The sequence below is a fragment of the Amblyomma americanum genome, chromosome 3 (genome assembly GCF_052857255.1).
Source record: "Amblyomma americanum isolate KBUSLIRL-KWMA chromosome 3, ASM5285725v1, whole genome shotgun sequence".
Lineage (NCBI taxonomy): Eukaryota > Metazoa > Arthropoda > Arachnida > Ixodida > Ixodidae > Amblyomma > Amblyomma americanum.
Window position 1 is genome coordinate 104,492,583 of NC_135499.1, and position 22,702 is coordinate 104,515,284.

A 22,702-nucleotide genomic window follows, 5' to 3' on the forward strand; every position below is an offset into this window, starting at 1 on the left:
TGTCTTTGCATCAGTGTAGAGAAGAAAACATACCACCAAAGTTAGGTGTCTATACTCCTCTAAGAATTAGGTGCAGTGTGTATTGAACTTTGGCACAAGTGCATCGGCGAAGTATGTATCAAAAACTACTGGGTATAATTAAAACTTTACACCGCCGCGGTGGCTCAGTAGTTACGGCGCTCGGCTGCTGACTCGAAAGATGCGGGTTCGAGCCGGCCGCGGCGGCGGAATTTCTATGAAGGCGAAATTCTAGAGGCCCGTGTACTGTGCGATGTCAGTGCACGTTAAAAAACCTCAGGTGGTCGAAATTTTTCGAGCCCTTCACTACGGCGTTCCTCATAGCCTGAATCGCTTTGGGACGTTAAATCCCAGTAAACCAAACCAAACCTAAAATTTTACATGCCGCCTACCCACGTGTTGCGGCCTCATACCAGTTTGAATGAAACCTTAAGGCAGCCCAGCACAACCGAAAAGTAATACCGTGCTTCACACTAAACACTGTTCGCGCGTGGGCCTTCAAGCACGCGCCGAGTAGCATTGTTTGGCCAATGCCGTAGTTTATATGGAACAACAAGACTAATTACGAAGCGCGTTGAAGGATCCTTGATTAATGGGCCACGTGCGTGTCCATGCTCTTCGATAGTTTGGCGCAAACTGACAAATAAGAAAGAAAGCTCTTGCTCTTAGGACTGGCAGCTTCCCTAGCATTTCCACTTCGTCTCCCCATTCTTCGCAGTTAACGCTCAAAACACAGACCTATGAGCCCTGGCATAAATATTAAAGCTCGAACGTACTCATCGTCGAAGTAATTATTTTATACCTGGTAAGTTCTCCATTATTATGATATAAGCGTCAATTCATGAATTTAGTTTTTTTTTTTGCATTGCAGATGAAAAGCTCACTCTCTCATGTGACGAATGTTAAGCACTTCAGGAATAGAATTACACAAATTCAAGTGAATGTAACTCAACAGGAGCGAAAACTTCTTTTTTGCCCAGATTAGAGAGATGAATGCGAGCGTTCCATTATTTCATTCTGAAAAAGATTTGACAAAGGGAAATTGTTTCATGATAGGAATTAAGAAAAAATTAAGCGACGGATACTCTGCCGCATAAGGCACGAAATTAAGTGAAAGCTGTCGCTAAGCCGCTGGCTGTGTTTGTTGGTTTGCTTGATTTGCTAATTTTAATCACTTAAGGAAACTGAAAGCCCTGTTGAGATCTTATCCCAACTCCACCCTTTTATAAAGCATGTGACATCGATCAGTATCATGTGGGTTATAAGGCATGGCGTCTCCCGGCTTAGACCACTGCACGAAAGCTTTCTCTGTAAATCACTACAGGTTTCCGCAGAAAAATCTAGAAAAACAGAATTCTCTCTGTCCTGTCACCCTCCATTCTTTGTCTTGTTCTTCTAGGCCAAGTGTTGCACAGACAGCCCTCGGTAACAAGTGTCGCGCTGCTTTTGGAATCACGTCATGTCTGTGTCATGTGATCTTGTGGTGAGCGGAATGTAAAGATAGAGTAACGACAAGGGAAGATAACTCCTGGTGTGCTTGGGTAGCAGTGGGAGGGCAAGGAATGACGCTTGCTTCTTTCATAAATCGGCACAGTAACTGCGCACAGAACTTCCAGCAACGCAAAGGAAATAACTTTTGCGTTCAGCTGCAAGACAACAATGGTGTTATGTGGACGAGCCTGCGCCACACGAGGGCAATGCGACCACTGTAGTTTCACTTAAAGCGATATGTCACCTTCGAGGTCAAAGGTCATGTTTTTATTTTATTTATTTATTGATGTATACACTAAGCCTAAAAAGGCTCTTACGGGAACGGGCAAAAAAATGGAACACTTACACAACGAACAATATATCGGTACCGTGAATTATGATGATAAGCAGGATGGAAACACAAAAATACAAATAAAACAAAAATGCAAATAAAACTCCTCTCATAAATGGACGTGTGCCCTGCTGTATAGAATTTATTATTCGCATCAAAAACACTACGAAGGAAAAGGCAAAAAAGGGTACAATGAACTGTGACGTTAGATGAAAGGCCCTGTAAAAATAATTTGAACCATTTGAATCCTCATAGCATCTTCATATTTGATATTTTGTTTAAAAAATCATTCTAAGTTTTCCAGTAATACATAAAGAATGATATTGTCGATGAATTCACGAGGCAGACTGTTTCATACTTTTATGGAAAAAGGAAAAAAGTGGAAACATATATGTGCAGGTTGGGGCTTAATTCGACCTAATGCACTTTTCATCATTCATATGCCTTGAGCAATAAAACGGGGTCTTAATATAATCATTTTTATTAATTCTGATTAAGCCATTTTTGAGCTGAAAAAGAAATTCATAGAAGCGACGCTTCGCCAGCAATCAAGTGCACGAATACGCGCTTGAGAGCGTAGAGGAATTTTACTGTCATGACATGAGTACTTAAAAAATTAGATGACGTGCCTTTTCTTGAATTCTTATTACTTATTTTCTGAGGTATAATTGATGAAGGTTACAAGCGATGCTGTGTACTCATGGATGGGTATAATTGGGGTGTTGTAGGCTGTTAACCTTACATGAGGAATAGCTGCTGACAGTTTCCTTCCAAAAATTCCCTGTTGTTCATACGCTTTTGCAAATCATTTAGTTATATAAATGCTTAAGCAGAGTTTTGCGGGTAAATGTGAGGCCTAAATATTTAACCATATCTACCCTCATTATGTTAGAGCCTGATAAAGTATAAAAAAAATCTACAGGCACCTTTTTAAGTTAAACTTTGATGCAAGAAGTTTTGTTGGCATTGACAATGGTTTTCATTCCCCATGATTCGCACCATCTGGCAATGTTGTTTGGGAAAGAATTCAGTTTTACTTGGTCGTCTCGGGTACGCACCAACTTGGTCAAAAGTTTTAAGGCCACAGCGTTCAGCTTCAGCGAAATGAATGTTGCTAGAATGCTCCCTGTAGCGGATCATTCAAAGCACATCTCAAGCAAAAAGCTCCTCTACCGCAAGACAAAACCTTCTGCTAGCATTTCAAGGTGGTACGGTATTTCATAGCGCCGTAATGGCCCTGTTATGCGGCTGAAGCGGAAAGCATTTGGCCTTAAGACTTTTGACCAAGATTGTACTTAGTGTAGAGCACGCAATCGTCTGTGAAGCGCCTTACTGATACCCTTGGTTCACTGCGTGACCAGTGCTAATTCCAGACTATTGCTAGAGGCCTTCCACCTAAACAAAAAAGCAGACCAGTGCACCAGCAATGCTTCGATCTTATTCTACTCTGCCGAGCGCGATATTCTGAGAAAGTGTACAAAAAAGTGCTTAATGGCTTTCCTCCTTGCCCAGTTTTTATGTTGCTGTTGATTGATGATTTTTGTTCATTCATATCTTGTCCTAGATCAGCGCAAGTATGAATACTGTGAGAGCTGTATGCGTTCACAAGTCTATGCGCAGGAATATTGTGAGTCCTGCTTTACAATATCTTTCATATATATAGGAAAAAATTGGTCGCAAAACAGGTCCCTGTGGCACCCCGGAGAAAATGTTCAGTGTTCTGATTTTGCATCGTTTATTTGCACGTAATGCGTGCTACCTGTGAGATAAAAGGCTAATCATTTTACGACTTTGGTGTTAATGTCAATGGCATAGAGTTTGTCGATTAATTCAGAGTGCAGGGCACGACAAAATGCATTTCTAAACTCGATCAGTATGGCATCTCCTTGAAGTTGGGTACTAACTAAAGCATCCAAAACCCTCGGATTCATTAGGCGAATTTGTACTTTGCAAATCAGGCGACCGAACTCTTAGCATACGCAATTTAGTCAGAACACAAATAGAATATGCTGGTTTCATCGGGAACCCTAATCAAGCATATCTTGCCGAGAAACTGGAATCGGTTCAAAACAAGGGAGCCAGGTTTATCACAAGGAAATACGCTCGCTACTCCAGCATCACGGATATTAAATAATCTCTAAATTTAAGCTCGCTTTATCACAATATTTTGTCGTTCACAGAGTCTGATATCAAACCAGCACATCGCATTTTGCCCCGATTAGACCTTTGCTTTAAAGTGCAACCCCAGATCGCTCACACCAAACTTATGAGTCATTCGCCATCGTTTCTTGCTATTTACCATTGCAATAAACTACCTGCTGAAATCGTTTCCGCAAATAATAACGACGCATTTGTTAACAAATTGAAGTGCTTACTCTATGCTGTTTCTTAATAGATTGTTATCAGAATGGTATTCTATTATGCATTGTATTGAGCATTGTGGTACAAGTGTGTACGTGTTCTCAAACACTTCTTTTATCTAGTTATGTTAGCTGCTTATCGGAGTGCATGTTTGTTGATGTTTTTCTGAATTTATATTTCACTGTGTTATGTAATACGATCACTTTATTGTTTTTTTTTCAACTCCCTATGTAATGCCCGTAAAATGTCTTTAGGTTATGTGCACAAAGAAAGAATCGCTTGAGCAAAATCATTTGTTGTTTCCTATGGCGGGTTATTGATTGGTCCTTTGCTGAAGCCTTGTTATCGGCTCTATATGAAATTATTTTTTTTCGAATAGGACGTGATGGAGCCGCCGCGGTGGCTGAGTGGTTATGGCGCTCGGCTGCTGGCCCGAAAGACGCGGGTTCGATGTCGGCTGCGGCGGTCGAATTTCGACGGAGGCGAATTTCTAGAGGCCCGTGTACCGTGCGTTGTCAGTGAACATTAAAGAACCCCAGGTGGTCGAAATTTCCCGAGCACTTCACTACAGCGTCTCTCATAGCCTGAGTCACTTTGGGACGTTAAACCCCCATAAACCAACCCAAACCAATACGACGTGATCGATTTGTTGATTATGTGCTCCATTAGCTTGCAGCAGCAGCTGGTTAGTGAAATGGGCTCATACATGTCTACAGATAGTCTTCTGGTGCCTTTTCGGGCCGGAATAACTTTTGCACAAAGCGAATCGGAAGGGAGGAAACCTGTTTCGATATGAAGGGTGAAACGTTTGTGCGAAAACGTGGCCAATAACCTCGCGCGTTGCTTAGAAATATATTTGATATGTTGCCCTACTCAGGAACATTTTCACACCAGCTCCAGATGCAAGTTTATAATGCCAGATTATGTAAGCCGCCGCGGTGGCTGAGTGGTTACGGCACTCGGCTGCTGGCTCGAAAGTCGCGGGTTCGATCCCGGCCGCGGCGGTCGAATTTCGATGGAGGCGAAATTCTAGAGGCCCGTGTACTGTGCGATGTCAGTGCGCGTTAAAGAACCCCAGGTGGTCGAAATTTCCAGAGACCTTCACTACGGCGTCCCTCATAGCCTGAGTCGCTTTGGGACGTTAAACCCCTATAAACCAAACCAAACCAAACCAGATTCTGTAAACAAAACATACGGCATCAGTGACTAAGACTCACTTGTGACAGAGTTTCTGGCACGTTCTCTGGTGAACACAGACTGAAAGTAATCATTGAAAGAATTTGCGACAATGCAGTCGTCTGTAACCCCCTCCATTCTATTTCTATTTCTGATACATGAAGTTGTTGATTTGTTATACATCACCAGAATTTTCCCGGATTGCGGGTAATAAAATTGGATATGGCAGACCAGAAGAATTACATGTTCCCCGAGCGTTTTTGATTTCAAGTTCTAGATTGCGCGCAAGTTCACCTATTTTTGAAATTCATTTCTTCTAGACGTCGAACGCAATCTTCGTTTCAAGTGAATGACGTTACCCGTGATCCACCCAGTCTTCCTTTTTGTTCGTTTTGTTCTTGTTCTCCTTCGCTTGCTAAGCACCACAATAAACACCACGTAACAACCAAACAAACAGCGTAAGAGCGCAAAGAAACGTTATCACCGGCAATCTCGGAGCAAGTTCTCGCAAGCAAGCGAGGGAGATCGCAATGCCACCCCCCGACGTCTAACAACAAAAAGAAAGTTGGAGTCAGCTCCCGTCTTGTTCTTCTTTCTCTGTGGTGTCTGTTAAATTTAGTGTTGTTTTTACCTTTTGTTAGACAATGCTACACCAACTAGCACAGCAAGATGTACTGTTAAGCCACCTGACGACTGCGCTCTCGCTTTGGTTACTTCTAACAAAGACGGTACTTGTATGCATATGTATCCGTGCGTGTACAGTCGGGGACAAAGGTCTGTGGACCACGTGTTCCTCAAGCGAAGCCAATAGCTCTGCTATTAGCTTATGGCTGGAGACGACACCTGTGGAAGTGAAAGCCAAAATTTTGTTTTTTCGTCTCCACAAGTAGAGTATCCAGCCGTCGGCTAATAATAGAATTCCTGGCTTCGTTTGAGGAACATGTGGTTCACGCACTTTTGTTCCCGACTGTACGTGTACATAAACATTGCAAGAGCAGTCATGTGTATGCATAGGCATGTATAAATGTTCAAGACAACTCCGACGCCTCCGTCCACGTTTCTTTGTGAAGTGGCATATGAAATTGCGATGCTGCTCAGACATAACACGAAAAAAATATTTTACGACGTCCTTGATTGCCTTCGCGTAAACTTTTACGACAGAGACACGAACATCTATCTAGTCAAATATAGAGAACGGCATATGCAGCAGAAGGCGCAATGCGGCCGCCGAAGAGCTTGTTGCAACACGGACGCCTGGAACGGGAGCGCGAGCGCGTGGCTGCCGCACGCTATGGCTTGAATTTCCTGGCGCAGCAAGAAACCGAATATTAAAGTCACGTGAGGTTGTGTCATACATCGAAACGTCCCGGATTGGTTGCAGAGTTCTGCGGCATGATGCCGCGTGGTAAGAAATCTGTCAGCAAGCGACTGCCCCTAAATGGTCGCTGACGGCTTGTTCGGTGCTCCCTCTCCTTGATGAACCGTCTAAATTATGTCACGCGTTTTCCGCGACTCGACATTGTGAACGCGCCTTAACGGCCTTCTATCTGTGGGTGTCATGTCATCCTCCTGTGCATGGGAGTGAGCACTCTCGCAGCGGATGCGATGATAGAGTTCGCTTCCTTCTTTCTAGGGCACCATAAGGTTTGGGAATAGTACGTCATTCTTCAGGGTGTGTGTGTGTTGGGGGGGGGGGGGCAGGGCAAGCGTAGCAGGCACTTGTACCAAGGTCAACTTCACGTTTTGGCGACTACTTTGGTACTATTCCGGCGAAAGGTGCTTTCCTTTTCTGTTCACTTCGTCAAAGGCATAAGTTAGAAAGGACGTAAGGAAGGAAGGAAGGATAACAATAACATTCGCTTCTTCATCCTCTTTACCTCCGCACACATATTCCACTCCTCCACAGCCGAGGCTTAAGCCCACTTCGCTCCTACGTCATCCGCCTGCCAGACTCCTCTAAGTCCTTCATTTCCTCGAAAAGTCTCCACGTGGGGCTTCCGTGCAGTCTTCCACGAGAAGCTCTGCGTGGCGCAGCGTAAGACGAAGCTCTCGTCGCCCCTCGAGCACCGCACGACAGCGGTGCACACAACAACTCAATGCTCTCGCATGCATTCTCGACTTTGTTCCGTGCTCGGGGTGCCAGAGCCCAGCGTGAGCCCAGCGCCCTTCGTCCATAAATAAGGGGGCGAAAGCAGCTCCGGCTGGTGCGCCTTTCAGTGCGGGCTTGGCGTGTCTCGCTTGCTTAGCGGCGAGGCGAAAAAGTGACCGCGCTTATGCGAGCCGAAGGCTCGCGCGCGTCTCCATTACCAAGGCGGGCGCGTTTTCCCGGGCCGCGGCGCCGTCTCAAAGTGTGCGCGCACTTTTCGTGCGCGGCTCTCGTGAGCCTCCCTGCCTCACAAACGCGGCGGATAATCTTTTGGCGTAAAAGAAAGAAAAACAAACAAAAATAAAAAAGAATTTGTCTCGTTCTCCGTAAGCAAGAAACTCTGCTGGCTGCGACCTACTTGTGCGCGTCCGCGTTTTTTTACTTTCTGGGCACGGGGCGTCGCTTAATTGAGATTGAAGTGTTTTTTCTTAGAACAATCGATTGAAGGAAAAAAAACAACGGCGTAACTGAGCGCCAAGGAGGAACCGTGTACATGGCACGGGCGGCACCTTAGCTTGCGTTGCTCGCCGCTTTGGCGCTCTTAACGAACCGCGAGGTTCGATCGATCTCGTCCTGCAGTGTGCTTTCCTTCTGCGGACAGCACTTTCAGCCTAGTGTGCGAAGTTTGCGTATGCGTTGTGAAAGAAGTTAAGCAAATGAGGTGACACAATGTCCAGATGTTTCTTCTTTGAGGCACGTGCGGACTAATCTTTCCCCACGGCCTTTAGTGAATTTTATAGGACAGGACAATTTCTGGTAGCATGTTTTGCGCCGAAGGTGAAACTAAGTGTATGCGACCAGTCGCGACATTGCAGAACAGCTCATCAGTGTTGCGATAGAGACACAAAAATGGATGTAATATTACAAGGTCTTCGTGTTTCCTTTCCCACTTTCCTCGGCCTTTCCTCTGAAAGTGAGAGAGAGAGAGAGAGAGAGAAACGTGTATTGCATATCCTGTTTGCGTGGGCTCACATTCCAGAAGACCACTGGCTTTTGCCGCCGCTCTTGCACGGTTCACCAGCGATAGCTGGTCCTCCTAATGTGAGCTGGACAGCGCCGCCTCCTAGTCGTCAGTTGTTGATTCATTGAATATTGGTACAGCTGGGTTTTTCTGGCATGCCCATATTATATGATATAACTCAGCCACTTCACCCCAGAAGACGCAGTGCTGTTTGTACGAATTTTGAAACATATAGCTGAGTTTAGTGTTCAGGATTTTCTCTCTTCACTTTGCCACCTGCCTACCGAGTCTTCAGGAAAAGGGATGAACTGCAGTTTTTTCTGACTTCGGAGTTCTAATGTTAACGCATTAAAGGTGCACTAAAGAGGAATCTGAGCTCGTCTTTTTACCGCGGGAATTCTATCTGCACGTTAAGGACATTCTTGGAAACTTCGAATTATTGTACTGTGCTGCCTATTCCCTAATTAAATCGGATTAAACGTACCATCTCCCGCTTCTTTTTTTAACTTAACGCTGTAGGTAGGAGGAGTCAACCAACGCGTCAGCCAGTCCCGCGGTGGCTTGCCTCGCTGCCATCGGCGGAGTGATACGTAAATCAAAGAGTCCATGTGTATTTTTATTTCCGTGGGCCCAATTTGCGGCTATATTGTCTGTGACTGAAACTGTTTATTCACAGAAACCTAAAAAAACAAAATAAAAGCAAAAGCGAGCCGCCACTGGACTCGCTGAAAGGCACTCCACGTGTTGGTTGACTCTGCCTACATAGCGCGTTCAGTTCAAAAAAAGGCCAGAGCTGGAACGATTAATTCCATTTAATTAGAACAATCAGCCGCAAATGATAACAATTCGAAGTTTCTAAGAATGCCCGGAACGTGTAGGTAGAGTTCCCGCAGTAAAAAGACGAGTTCAGATTCCTATTTAGTGCACCTTTAAAGCAAATTTTCCTTGGTTGTAATAACTATCTCTTAAAAAAAAATATAGACCATCTCCCGCTTCTTTTTTTAACTTAACGCTGTAGGTAGGAGGAGTCAACCAACGCGTCAGCCAGTCCCGCGGTGGCTTGCCTCGCTGCCATCGGCGGAGTGATACGTAAATCAAAGAGTCCATGTGTATTTTTATTTCCGTGGGCCCAATTTGCGGCTATATTGTCTGTGACTGAAACTGTTTATTCACAGAAACCTAAAAAAACAAAATAAAAGCAAAAGCGAGCCGCCCCTGGACTCGCTGAAAGGCACTCCACGTGTTGGTTGACTCTGCCTACATAGCGCGTTCAGTTCAAAAAAAAGCCAGAGCTGGAACGATTAATTCCATTTAATTAGAACAATCAGCCGCAAATGATAACAATTCGAAGTTTCTAAGAATGCCCGGAACGTGTAGGTAGAGTTCCCGCAGTAAAAAGACGAGTTCAGATTCCTATTTAGTGCACCTTTAAAGCAAATTTTCCTTGGTTGTAATAACTATCTCTTAAAAAAAAATATAGAATGGAACACACTTATTGATGCATGGCTATTAACAGATAATGTTGAGCGTCCAAGATTGTGGCTGTGAAGTGGTCGTATGCCGAGTGTTATTTGCATATTATGCTTTGGAAATTGTTGAACCACTTACTTTCGTCCTTAATTTGGTCGTCTCTTATAGTGAGCGCTTTTGTAAACACAAACAAAAAGGGGCTCGCTCAGTGGCATGAAATCTAACCAGAAGCGTTGTTTTTTATTATTGGCAACTCTACACCACTGCTGCTTAATTGCAGCCTTCGGTACTTCTTAAGGCTGCAGAAGAAATCGGTGACGGTGTCACACAACTTGTGCAAAACTCGTGCAGTTTCCTATCAGACTTAATACTTGCACGTAGCCCAACAATGAGATGTACTATAGATCAGTTAAGAGGGCACAATATGAGAAAATTTTGATTTCAAACAAATCTGAGTCGTCGGCTGTAGACCAAGCATAAAAAAACAGCAACAAAAAATCGAAATAATCTACAAACGGCTCGTCAAGACCAAACGACCAGCTTAATAGGAGCACGAGAAAATTGGAAGATTTCAGTTCAGACTGCAACATAGAAGATAATATAAAATTCCTATAAAAATTGACACCTCTCATGGAGAAAAAACCAGCCACGCTTGTTTCTGTTTTGCAGAAAATACATGTTATGTCTCCATTCATGTCCATGCACATATGCATAGTCGCCCTTTGCGACGGCGTTCCTCATAGCCTGAGTCGCTTTGGGAGGTTACAATCCCCAGAAACCATAAACATATGCATAGTCGCTCTACCAACATACCGTGTGTTTCAGCGAACGCTGAAAAATTTTCAAAAATGGGGTATTTGGATAAAAATATGGATTTTACGGCATAGTATTACGAGTGTTAGTGGATACCAGACAACCGATTAATCGTATTAATTAGCAAGCTGGTTAGCCAAATATTGATTGTTAACTTTTTAGCTAGTACAGTTGGCCAACTGGTTGCACTTATAGATTTGTAGCCGGTCGTTAGTAACAGCCATACGAGTTTTTTGAATTTCGAAAGTGAGATTACCCTCGGCGCTGTGGCTCCACAAAATTTGGCTGCATCATGCGAAAATGCACGCAATTTCGAAATCATGCAGGCAAAGAAACAGCTCCAGTGCACGTAACTAGCTGAAAAAGCCAAATTTTGTCGAGCCACAGCAACAAGGATAATTGTGTTTTCGAAATGCTAAAACTGATATAGCTTTTACTCACGATCAGCTACAAATCCCTAATTGCAACTTGGCGGCTAACACTACTAGTTAAAAGGCTAATAATTAAAAAACTACTTAACCAGCTTACTACTTAAGACGATTCACCGGTTTCCAAGTGCCAGCCAACACTGATAATACTATGCCGCAAAAGCAATATTTTTACAACAAAACGCCTTCTTTTGAAATTTTTTTTAAAGTGTTCGCTGAAACACCCGCTGTGTACTTGGTCTGCCCAGCGCAGGTCCTGAACATAGGACGGGATGTGCAGATGTAATGACGTCGTTGCATCTTGAGTTCTAATTTTCAGTACAAGCTTTCCCCATTAAATTCTTGGCCTTCCGCATACACGGAAGAGAAAGCCTCTAGCATCCTTTTATTGTGGACCCCAATCCAACTATTGAAATCCGAAACTTCTGTCACAGTACAGACGTAAACAGTTAAGTCACTCGAAAATCCTGCTTGCAAATGTTTTCCACTTCATCGACAAAGGGTCCTTTACAATATCGTGAACTTGCCTAGATATTCTGGACCAGAGCATTTTTCAACGAAAAATTGTTTATGAACGCAGTTATTCCTATATTGTGAGATTTCGCTATACCGACCAATATATCCACAGATCTTTCGCCGGCGTGCTAGCATTTTTTTTTTCTATCGTGAAAAACGTTCCCCACTGCTTTCCTATGACAGCCTTAGACTACTCGAAGCTGGCGGTGGAGAAAATTCAAAGGAAATATTTTACTACGCATCAGGAGAATGGACCATAACTTTCAATATTTCCATACCAACACCTTAAATTATCAAAATTTTTGTCCAAGGAAGGTGTACTTGTGCTATCAATAAGAACAAAGGCCCCATGGTTTATTTTCTCCGGTAGCATTTCTAGCTTCAGGATATAAGGTAAAGGCACAGCAGATAGAGCTTGCCTCTGCCTATGCAACACGCGTCAGCATTCTCCTTATAATTTGACCAGCTCTGCGACTGTCAGCCATTTATGAGTGCTGTCTCGTGTAGCATCACTGGTGCATCGATTTTGCCAAAATATATTTTTTATCATGTTCTAAGTCTGATGAGATCCCCAATACATTCCCTAGCGGTCAGCGGGATCTGATTAATGTGGTATTCCCAGAAGCTTGCAACGCATGCTAGTATAACGCCGTATTAAGGAACACCCCGTTTCTCTTACGTTGGACCGACTCTCATTCAGCAAAGAAGAAAACGCCCCGAGCACAATGCGATTTCTGAAGACGCAGCTGGGAGAAAGCGGAAGTAGGAACTGCGCTTACCTAGCAAGACGAATGAAACTCCTCACAGGCTCGCAAGCTAGGGCATAGAGCGTCGTATGTAGATGTACAGGCTCCGTTTACCGTGCAGCATCGCTTTATACTATTGCTATATATTGTTCAGCAAATGTGGCGACAGAGCATTCGTCTCCGCTCAGTATATAGTTTCGAAAACATCACGTCAAGGTACTTGTTCTACAACTTTATATGAAGGCCTCCGGCAGCGGCTGGCTTTGCGCTTAGGTAGGTTTTCACTACTACACCATCAATGAGAAATTTCGTCTCTTGACTCTGACAGAGGAAAAAAAAATCGTAATTTCTAGCAAAAAAAGAAAGAAAACGGATATTGAAGTTCTCAGCGAAACAAGAATGCACACATTTGTCTTTGAGCTCGTATTTCGTCCGCTGGATTGTTCCCCAGCGTGCAAGCTGCGTCGAAGAAGTTATATTTCCACTTTTGCTTCGTCTTTCGATTCCCTCTGTTTCTCCGCCACTTCATCACCGCTGTGGCGCCGCGATTGGCCGACGTTGCTGATGCGGATATCATCATGCCGCCGCGGGATGTTTTGGCCTTGTTTCAGGCACTGACTTCAATTCGTACACACAACACCGCGGGGGCTCCAACGAGGTGGGCCACTCCTGCCTTTACCCAGAAGGGCTGCACAAGTCGGAGTGAAGCGCCCATTTCAAATAGCATCCATTCGTTTCCTTCCCTGTGGAGGCCGGCGGACGTAAAGGAAAATGGGGAGAAAACGAAAAAAGGGAAGAAAAGAGGTGGTAAGGGAAGTAACAGCGAGGGCCAACGGAGCCAGCGCTGCGGAAACTGGCGTCGGGAGGCAGCCTTTTCCGAGTTTGGTTCCCAATTGGAGGGACTGCGCAGGGGCGCGTGTTTTTCTATTCGCTACAGATTTCCAACTTTGGGAGGCAATCATTCCTTGAAAGATTGTCTTATGAACGAACTCTAAGAGAGTGGGCCGAACGAAGGCGAAACAAACAAGCAGCAAAAAAGTTGCCTGTTTCCGACGCGGCTCGGGCCTCAAACCCGTGCTCCTGAGGGCCGTTGCCGTCGCGCGTCATTTGTATGGCGCTAGCTTCGAGATTTGTTATTCGCCCATTTGTGATTCTTCAGGACGCAATGCTGCTTTCTGTGCACGGGCTGTGTTTCACTGCATGGGTGTTTGGTGCAGCTTAATATCTTTTTTTTTTGTTTCAGGCCCGTTTCTACGAGCACCTACAAACCGGAGACCAAATCATTTTTCCTTCGATGTTATACTGGGCACCCGTACAGGAAAACCTTCTTTTCCTCGTTCAGTGCATGCGGCTGCAGGGAAAAAAACACAAATTTTTCCGCTGCGTTTTGGTCTTTTTTGAGTTTTTGGTGAGAACGTTCATAGCGCAAATGAAATTGGAAACTAAATTTGAAGCACCAGAAAGGGTCACCCTTCTCATTTTCATATTGGCTATCGTAGATCAAACTGCGTTTTATGTCGAGATACAAAAGGTTGCGTGCATATTTCGTCATCGCACAAATAAAAACGACTTTGGTGGGCTTTTTTCCGCTCGAAAAATCTGACAGATTCATCGTAGTTACTTTAGTTGTGGGCCGCGGGCAATACGGTATGGGGTCACGCGGCTTGTGCATCATAGTACGGGCGCAAATATTATACGATAACATAAAAGCCTCATGTCATCACGCACACCGGTGGTGTCACACGTTGCCATTAGCCATGCGACAGGTAAATGGGTGGTACAGTTTACAGCCACGTGCGACATGCCACCAGCAATCTGGCAGGTGATCAAGTGTGCTACACGGGTGTACACCTGTCAAGCATAGTACACGTAAGAGCTATAGCTGCGACTTGCGACTGCGACCTGCCACTTGCTGAGGAACTCACCCTCTCTTCTTCTAGGATAAAGGAAGCAGACACCGGAAGGTGACTACCGAGGAAAGAACGCTGTCACCGGCCAAGATCGTACACGGAGGAGCCAGCTGCGACCTGCCAGAAGGCGGATGAGCAGCTCCTTCTACACCTTCTCACCAATACATTGCTTTGCCCGACAGCACTGAAACATTGTGACCCTCCTTTAACGGCAGCTGCTCGCAATGTAGAGCGGTGTCTTCTGACACCTATCACATGGTGTGGGCCTGCCATTCCAACCCGGCTATTCCCCTCATCCCCAGCCCAACCGGGAGGACTCGGAGGCGACCCTGTTCAGCTGCCGCTGCTTACAGGCCCAGCAAGCCTTAGTCGGGCGCGCCCGGGCGCCGGCCATCGCCAGTGGTGTCCCGAACTAGGGACCTCCACCAAGCGCTTGTAAGGATCGTTCCCTTACAGGCTGATCCAAACATACCTCCTGTCCCTTACTAATAAATGTTTTACCACCACCACCACCTGCCATTGCTGGCCCGTAGAAAAGTGTAGCGAAGGAGATCCTCCTCTCCACTTGTGCAGGAGGGAAGGAAGAGAAAGGAATGTGACTGGCAGAGGAAGAATGCCGATTGTGGCTGCTGTGGAAGGAGCTGGTACTCAGGTGGGAGGAGGAATGCTCTACCTAAGTAAGGTTGGGCAAGTTCACTACGTGTATCTTATGCTGCTTCATTGGCACAGCGAATGGTAATTGGGTGTCGCTCATGCTTTCTGCGAGACTAGCATGTCATCAGCGCTTTCTCCCGTGCTTCTCAGGAGTGTCCAAGACACAGTAAATACGTCGGTCTCTCGCCATTAAAGTTTACGCTGGTATTACGTATCGTTAATTTACTACATGCGAAACTACCACAAAGTAAAGGCGAAGGAGCAGACTAGCAATTGCCATCGGAAAGAGCGCAACAACTTTCCGGAACCGTGATCAGACAAAAAAAAAAGTCCGGGAAAACAGCAAGACTGAGGAAAAAAAAAACAATGAAACGATAAAACGTAGCCAATGCGCCCTTACGTGAACCAGGCTTGTTAGCTTAAACGCCTCCTAAGAACTGGTTACCGAAATCAAATTACAGTTCTCTATAGTAAATAACAAATGCGATTTTTTTGTATACCAGACGCGACAACCTATTTGAGTTTGCTTTGATCTATTTTTCTAGTAGCCATCATGTGATCCGAAATTTGGCTTCTCAGGGGGAACTGTGTATTATTTTTGTAATACTTCTTTCCAACAAGCAGGAGTAATTACGGCTGAACAACGACAAGCCTAATGCCTTAGGCTACATCTTTCTCCATCGCTTCAGCTTGCCGTTGAACAAAACATCGAATCTTAAGGACAGATTACACCTGAGGGGAAATCTTAATTAATTGCTTTCGCTACGGGTGGCTGATCTCCCTCTTTGTTGCCTTTTGGTATAAGTATTAAACTTTTGAAACTGCCCCAATAACCACTATGAATCTATATTACACCCGGCAGAGCCCTTACAGAGCTACTTTGTTTTGTGTTTACACCCATTCCAGGAAGCGCTAAGTTTCGGGCTGAAAAAGCGACACAAAACACGTTTCGTAATAATCGCGCTCAGAAGGGGCTTAGGTACTAATAAATGAACCGAGCGGAAACAGATTCTCCTTCCAGATAATTATCGCCAGCCTGTCTTGTTTTTTCCGCCAAGATGCAATCAGTGCAGAATGCACCTCTAGAATGAACGTCTTTTTTTTTCAGGCGTTCACCATGATAAGGCTTAAACAAACGGGTTCTCTTCGCAATGAGGGCTTTCGCGAAAATACTGTGTTCTATGACAGAGCGCATTCTGGACGCATCGAAGCATTGCTGCGTACGCCCTAGTGGAAAGTGATGCTTCAGCTTTTATTACTCCTACATTAGCTTCCTTCACAGAACAAAAACATGTTATTGTGTACACGAATGCATGAACGATCATCACCAGTCCTTCTGTTGTCTCTTGTCGTCCGGTAACCACAAGCAGCGTTCAAAGCTGTTTGTTTCTTTCCTTTCACTGGGCATGATTTCAGCCTGCGCGTGGTTGCCGCTTCCGAACACATCAAGATTCTTCTTCAGCGGCAACATGCGGTAGAACTTACTACCGAGGAAGCTTTCTAGGTATAATCCACAATCGCATACTACACGTGGGAAACGAGCAAAAGTTTCTGAGGCCCAGGGTGGTTCGCATTTCTTGTGCGCTCACCGGTGAGCACCAAAGCACTAAGCGATGCGTTATTTCGCCGGTAAAATGCATTTTCAGTCACTACGTGGCAGATTGTTGGAGGCATGGTTTCCTGCTTGAAAATAAGAGACATGCCGCCTGGCGATACTGCCGGGAAGGCAGGAAGTAGTTTGCGGGATGTGCGTGTTTGGAAAGAAAATATTATTCGGAGGTCTTATGAAAGCTGGTAGTCTTAAATTCCTGTAGCTATGAGAGGAAGCGCAACCTTTAATTGGCAATATTAATAACAGGAGGCTAAGTCTCAAAGAATCGCTACAGTAAATTTTATTTGCAGTGCAAATGCTTTGCGCTAATTCTCGCTGGCGACTGCGCACTTACTACGCGGCTGAGAAAAATATGTTCAGACCGCTAATAGGTTTGATAATATATGTTATTCTGATCAACAGCTTTTGGTTATTAAAATAATATTAGCCCATTGCTTCTACGTATGACTCCTTGACTGCTGTAGAGAAATCTTCTAGACTTCGTTTACGATAGCAAGAGGAGGTAGCCATGCAATTTTGTAAGACGTGAAGGTCAACCTCCGCCCACACTACTCAAACCACGATGCGTCCATGAGTGCTGAGAAGATATATTAACTTGAAGGGGCTACCTTACGTAAGCCATTCAATAGCAATAGGTGTACAGTACTGAGAATAACGGCATGAGGGGCGAGTTGGTGCATGATGAAATGAACGGCTGCGCAAATCAGGACACAGACAAGAAAGAGACACCACATGCGCACACTACCAACTGTTTATTCTATGGAAAGGTGGCATATTTAAACAGTTCCGCTCAAGCATGATACTCATCTCATTATCACTTCGAACCCAGCACGTGGTATGAAAAGCCGCTACATCAGGTTAACAGACTATATACTGCAGATTAGGCTAAGAGATATCTCTGATCAAAGGAATTAAGAAAACGAAACAAAGCGGCCATCTCTTAGCAAAAGCAATGTCAAATAATCGTAGCAACAGCAGAGTCGTACAGGAGAAGCAAAAGCAATCAGAAACCAAAAACAAAATATAAAAAGTAAAAAATTCAATAACAATCGTAGCAAAAGCAGAGTCAAACATATGAAGCAAAAGCAGTCAGAAAAAGAAAGATAAAACCAATAAAAAAATTAACAACCCACCTAAACAAACAGCAGACGGCCGCTAGAAATGCTAGGCTGAAAAATAGCACAGAACATGGCGTCACAAAAGAATATCTAGGAAGGAAACTTCATTTATACGGAGGAATACCGAGGCGTCGCTGACACATGTGCTTCTTTTCTTTTTTATCATAAAGGCCTCAAGTATTTCACGCGCCACCTGATCACGACTCCTGCCCAGAATCTTTATTCCGTTAAGCACCGGCTCACACTGGCAGTCTCTACAATGAGGAGGCTAATTTGACCCGCCGCCGCTTTCTAACGCTTTCTCATGCTCCCGTGCCTTGTCGTTAATGCAGCGACCCGTCTGGCCTATATCTGGCGAAATCTGTCCTTCGTACAGTACTGAATTTTGGGGATTACAGGCGAGCACTCTCCGTCGTTCGAAAGCCTAGTTTGGACTCGTTGGTCTCTAAGTGACGGGGAGTCATAAAACATACCAAGCACAAAAAACACGAATGAATAGACTAGCGCCGATCGCCAGCTCTTTCTAGTCAAAGCACGTACAAAATTATGGGCGGCAGTAAATTAAAACCAATTTTGTTCGTTACGTAACACGCCTACTGTGATCGAAAACTCATTAATGCCACACCTAACCAAAGGATGTGATTTATATCTGTTCTCTGCCCAACAAAAATGGTGCACATTGAAAATTCTGCCCAATCAGAATGTACCATTCTTTGTGCGAATGGGCTACAAGGATGACGTAGGCCAAGGTAGAGTCTTATCCGCAAGCAGCTTGTACTGTCACTCCTTCGACATGAACAAAGGTGAAACTTTTAAAGCCTTTTTTTTATTTCAGTGATCTCATACTCTTCTTAACAGTTCCCGCCGGAGCCCTAACTTATTGAAAATTTTAAATCAGACCTTATGAGCATAGCGTAGCACTGCTGATGCCGGTGCCTGCAATAGTGTTCCTAGTCCTAGTAATTATGAACGCTGGATGCGAAAATTTGCCATTACCCTTAGTGAGCACCAATTAACACTGCCATGAGCTGGTGGCATGTTATTTCAAATTTATAGCACGGAAAAGAAAAGTTGTTTTTCATGCTCAAGAAAAATAGCAATTTATCGTCGCATATCTGGCGCAAGCGTCGGAGCACAGAGTGGAGAAAATGATTTACACTAATCAAAGTGTATAGGGTAATTTATGAGAAAACTTGAAATTCTCTGCACGCTCATATTAGAAGGCGATAATGGACTGACAACGCAAGTTCTGGAATGGTTTAGTCCCCTATGTTATATATTTCGAAAAAAGGCATTTTGTGTTCACAATGAGACGAAAATTTTATCTTCGCTTTCAGAAATGTCTGAAAAGTGCCAGAAATTATGACGAGGAAGAAGAATAATGTATGTAAATCTGTCCTTCAAACAAATAATGCCAGTATCTTTAAAAAAACTGACCTTGACTTTTTCTGTATTCCACTATCAGAGTGACTAAACTAAAAGGCGCGTTATTTTAGGTGAAAGCGATGTTCCAACATAGAGTCCCAGTGGGAAGCAGATAGTTACACTGAATAAACATGAATTTTTAGAGATATAACATACGTCGAAAGCTTTAGAGATATACCATACGTCGAAAGAAACTACATAAAGAATACGCTTTGTGTGGAAAATGATGGCGTATAAGCAAGTTTTTAAATCTCAGCCTCATTCAACCTTTATTTTCTGCAAACATCCTCATAAAAAATTGTTTTGATTGCTGCAAATGTGCCCAAGGATTACAATCGAAACAGGCCGACGCCCTATAAAGCGCATTATTGCCGCTGTCTCCGGAGTAAGCAGTACAATATGACGAAGAATGTGTTTCTTCTCAGTTCGGGAATAAGCTTTGTGAGTAACCTTTAGAGTCATGCAAATGGAAGGCAAATTTTGCGGAAGAAGAAAATCTTGGGAAGGAAAGGTAGAAAACAAATCAAAATATATACGTCTGGGCTTCTCTGAAAAAATAAGTACACTAAAAGGCAAATAAAGAACAAGTAATAAAGCGGACAATCTGAACGGCTTGGAAAGTTCTTTTCTATATTGCCTCTTACGCTATTTCTTTTTTTTTTCTTCCAGCGCTGTTACGGGTGCTCATAAACGGGGAAATAGCTGCGGCTTTCGTGGTGTCGTTCAGATGCGGCCTCATTGTCGACGCTATAGCCGGGCGAGCTCATTTCTGCCCTAGGGACCCGATCGTAGAAAGCCTTGCGCGGAGCATAGCTGTCTCGGGGGAAGTGTAGCGGGAATGAAAGGATATTACGCAGCAGCGCGGCGAGGTTAGCGTTGTCAGAATAGTCTAAGCACCGATACAGTAACAACCTTCGTGAAGCTAACGGCAACCAAGCGAGCATTCTATTCCGTAGACGTATTGCCTATCAGTGAAAAGCCCCCCCCCCCCCCCCTTGAGCACCAAAATGCTCAATCATCCTACTACTCTCAAAGGAAATGAAAACAAAATGTAACTATACCCAAGATAAATGTTGAAAAATGAAGACGGGGGAGGCGTATGTGATTTGTACTTACGTACATGCTTTAATACTGGTGCGCAGCTGTCATTTGAGTGATTATTGAAGAACAAATGCCAAGATTCGGGAAGATGGATTGAAAAAAATTGTGAAGGATGTTGGATTCTTAACACTTCAATTCATAAATTATGAAGGAATCAAAGTGAAAGTTATCACTGCCACATTACGCTAGCTAATGCACCCAAACTGAAATAGCAACTTAAAAATTTTTAAGTGCGCGAAAATTTTTGAAATCGGTGCGTCGTTAATTAGCAACAATGAGCATTTGGTAAATTTTGTTTAGCTGGTCCGCATTGTGTGAAAAAACAAATGGGAGACCTCGAGCCAACTCAAGAGCACAAGGACAGCAGATAATTTCTTATCCAAGAACCGCATTGTCGAGTTCAGAAACAAGGAGTTGTTAAACGCTCACTCAACGGCGACGTCTATTCGCGCCCAATTTTTTCTTCAAATTGCTTCGTCACAGTGGTGCCTCAAGTTCTAATCGTAAAGCACTGTCTACTGAGAACATCTTGACGTCAAACTTTTTATGCAAGCTCCGTGAAGTAATGAGAAAAAGTCGTGCAAACGATGTGTCGCGACTTCACGACACCGGGCGTTCAAGCGCCAAAAGTATTCACGCTTGCTAATTTTGTTGCATATACTTATCTACTTGGATAGGCGTGACGTCCTACTGAAGCGACCGACAAACTTACGACTTCTGGTGGTCAAGTTCACTTTCCGCGTAACCTGAAACGGCTTATGGCGTCATCTGATTAAGAAAGAATGACGTGCTTCAATTGTTACAAATACTGTTCGCGTTCGGCCAGTGCCTTTTTCTGAGTGTTACTCTCTAAAACCAGCTTTCCTATCAAAATTTTGACAGAACTGCTCGATGTGTGTGTGCGTGTGTGTGTGCGTGTGTGCGTGTGTGCGTGTGTGTGTGTGTGTGTGTGTGTGTGTGTGCGTGCGTGCGTGTGTGTGTGTGTGTGTGTGTGTGTGTGTGTGTGTGTGTGTGTGTGTGTGTGTGTGTGTGTGTGTGTGTGCGTGCGTGTGTGCGCGTGTGCGCGTGTGCGCGTGTGCGCGTGTGTGTGTGTGTGTGTGTGTGTGTGTGTGTGTGTGTGTGTATGTGTGTGTGTGTGTGTGTGTGTGTGTGTGTGTGTGTGTGTGCGTGCGTGTGCGCGTGTGTGTGTGTGTGTGTGCGTGCGTGCGTGCGTGTGTGTGTGTGTGTGTGTGTGTGTGTGTGTGTGTGTGTGTGTGTGTGTGTGTGTGTGTGTGTGTGTGTGTGTGTGTGTGTGTGTGTGCGTGTGTGTGTGTGTGTGTGTGTGTGTGTTTAAAGGAGTAAGGAGTAAGGAGTATTTAAATGTGTGCCGAATGTTTTGAATAATTCGTGATTCGTGCACAGTGTTTCTCCGAATAAACTTGTGGATTTTAAAGCATCAGCTGTGGTTCCTGCTTGGCAACGTATTCTTAGAAATGAACGTAGATGATCACGTTCGTTTATGAGAAGTCTGAAAGTTCCTCTTCCCTATTGCAGTTCCAGGTTTCCAGGTTGTTGTTTTTTTTTGCGAGAGATCTTTCTCACGTCTTACTTAAAACTCACGTCGAATGGTTTTTTGTTACTTGATAGTGGACAAGCGGTTCAACCGAGAAGATGATGTTTATGCTCAGTTTTCAATAAATGCATTTTTGAAAGCATCTGGACTGGACTATCTTTACACGCGCGCGAGCACGCACACACACTGTCTTTCTCTTGTTTGTTCGCTTGTTTGTCTACGACTCGGGCGGTCATCATGCAGTAGCCTACTGGGTGCTGCAGGCAGAAAAAGCGCGGTGATTGCTCGTTGAGGCGCCGCTGCATCAAAGTGATGCATTTGAAGGCAGAGGCGCCTGCATCCCGCCTTATAACATCAGCGTTTGTGGCGCCGTGCGTCTATTTGCGCTCGGTGGAGGTGTGGGCAGGGTATACTGAATAACACGACTTCCTCGACGTCATTGTTGGACTAGCAACATTATTCGCGTGCTCTGCAATGCCGCAGCCACTGAAATGAGGGCCAAGCGCGGTCTCTGGCCTCTTTATGCATCTCCAATATGACGTTATTTCTTTTAGTGCTCTGTCACTAAGACCCCCACTCACCGATTTCTCCTCTGTCTGTCTGGCTGCGCGAGTTGCTCGGAGAGCAACATGCCTATCACATGCCCCACTGGTGGCAGGACCTGCCGTTGCAGACCAGTGGCGCATCGCTTAACCGCCGGCAAAGTGCCCCAGGAAAGGAATGAGAACTTCCAGGGATCTGGGAATGTAAGGTAGAGATTGGCAAATTGCGCACCCATTATAGCTAACGTGTCATAACCTTAAGGCGGAGCTTTACTGTCCCCTCGTATTTATTGCGCTGGCACTAAGGCTGCCAAACACAGGCTTCAGCGAC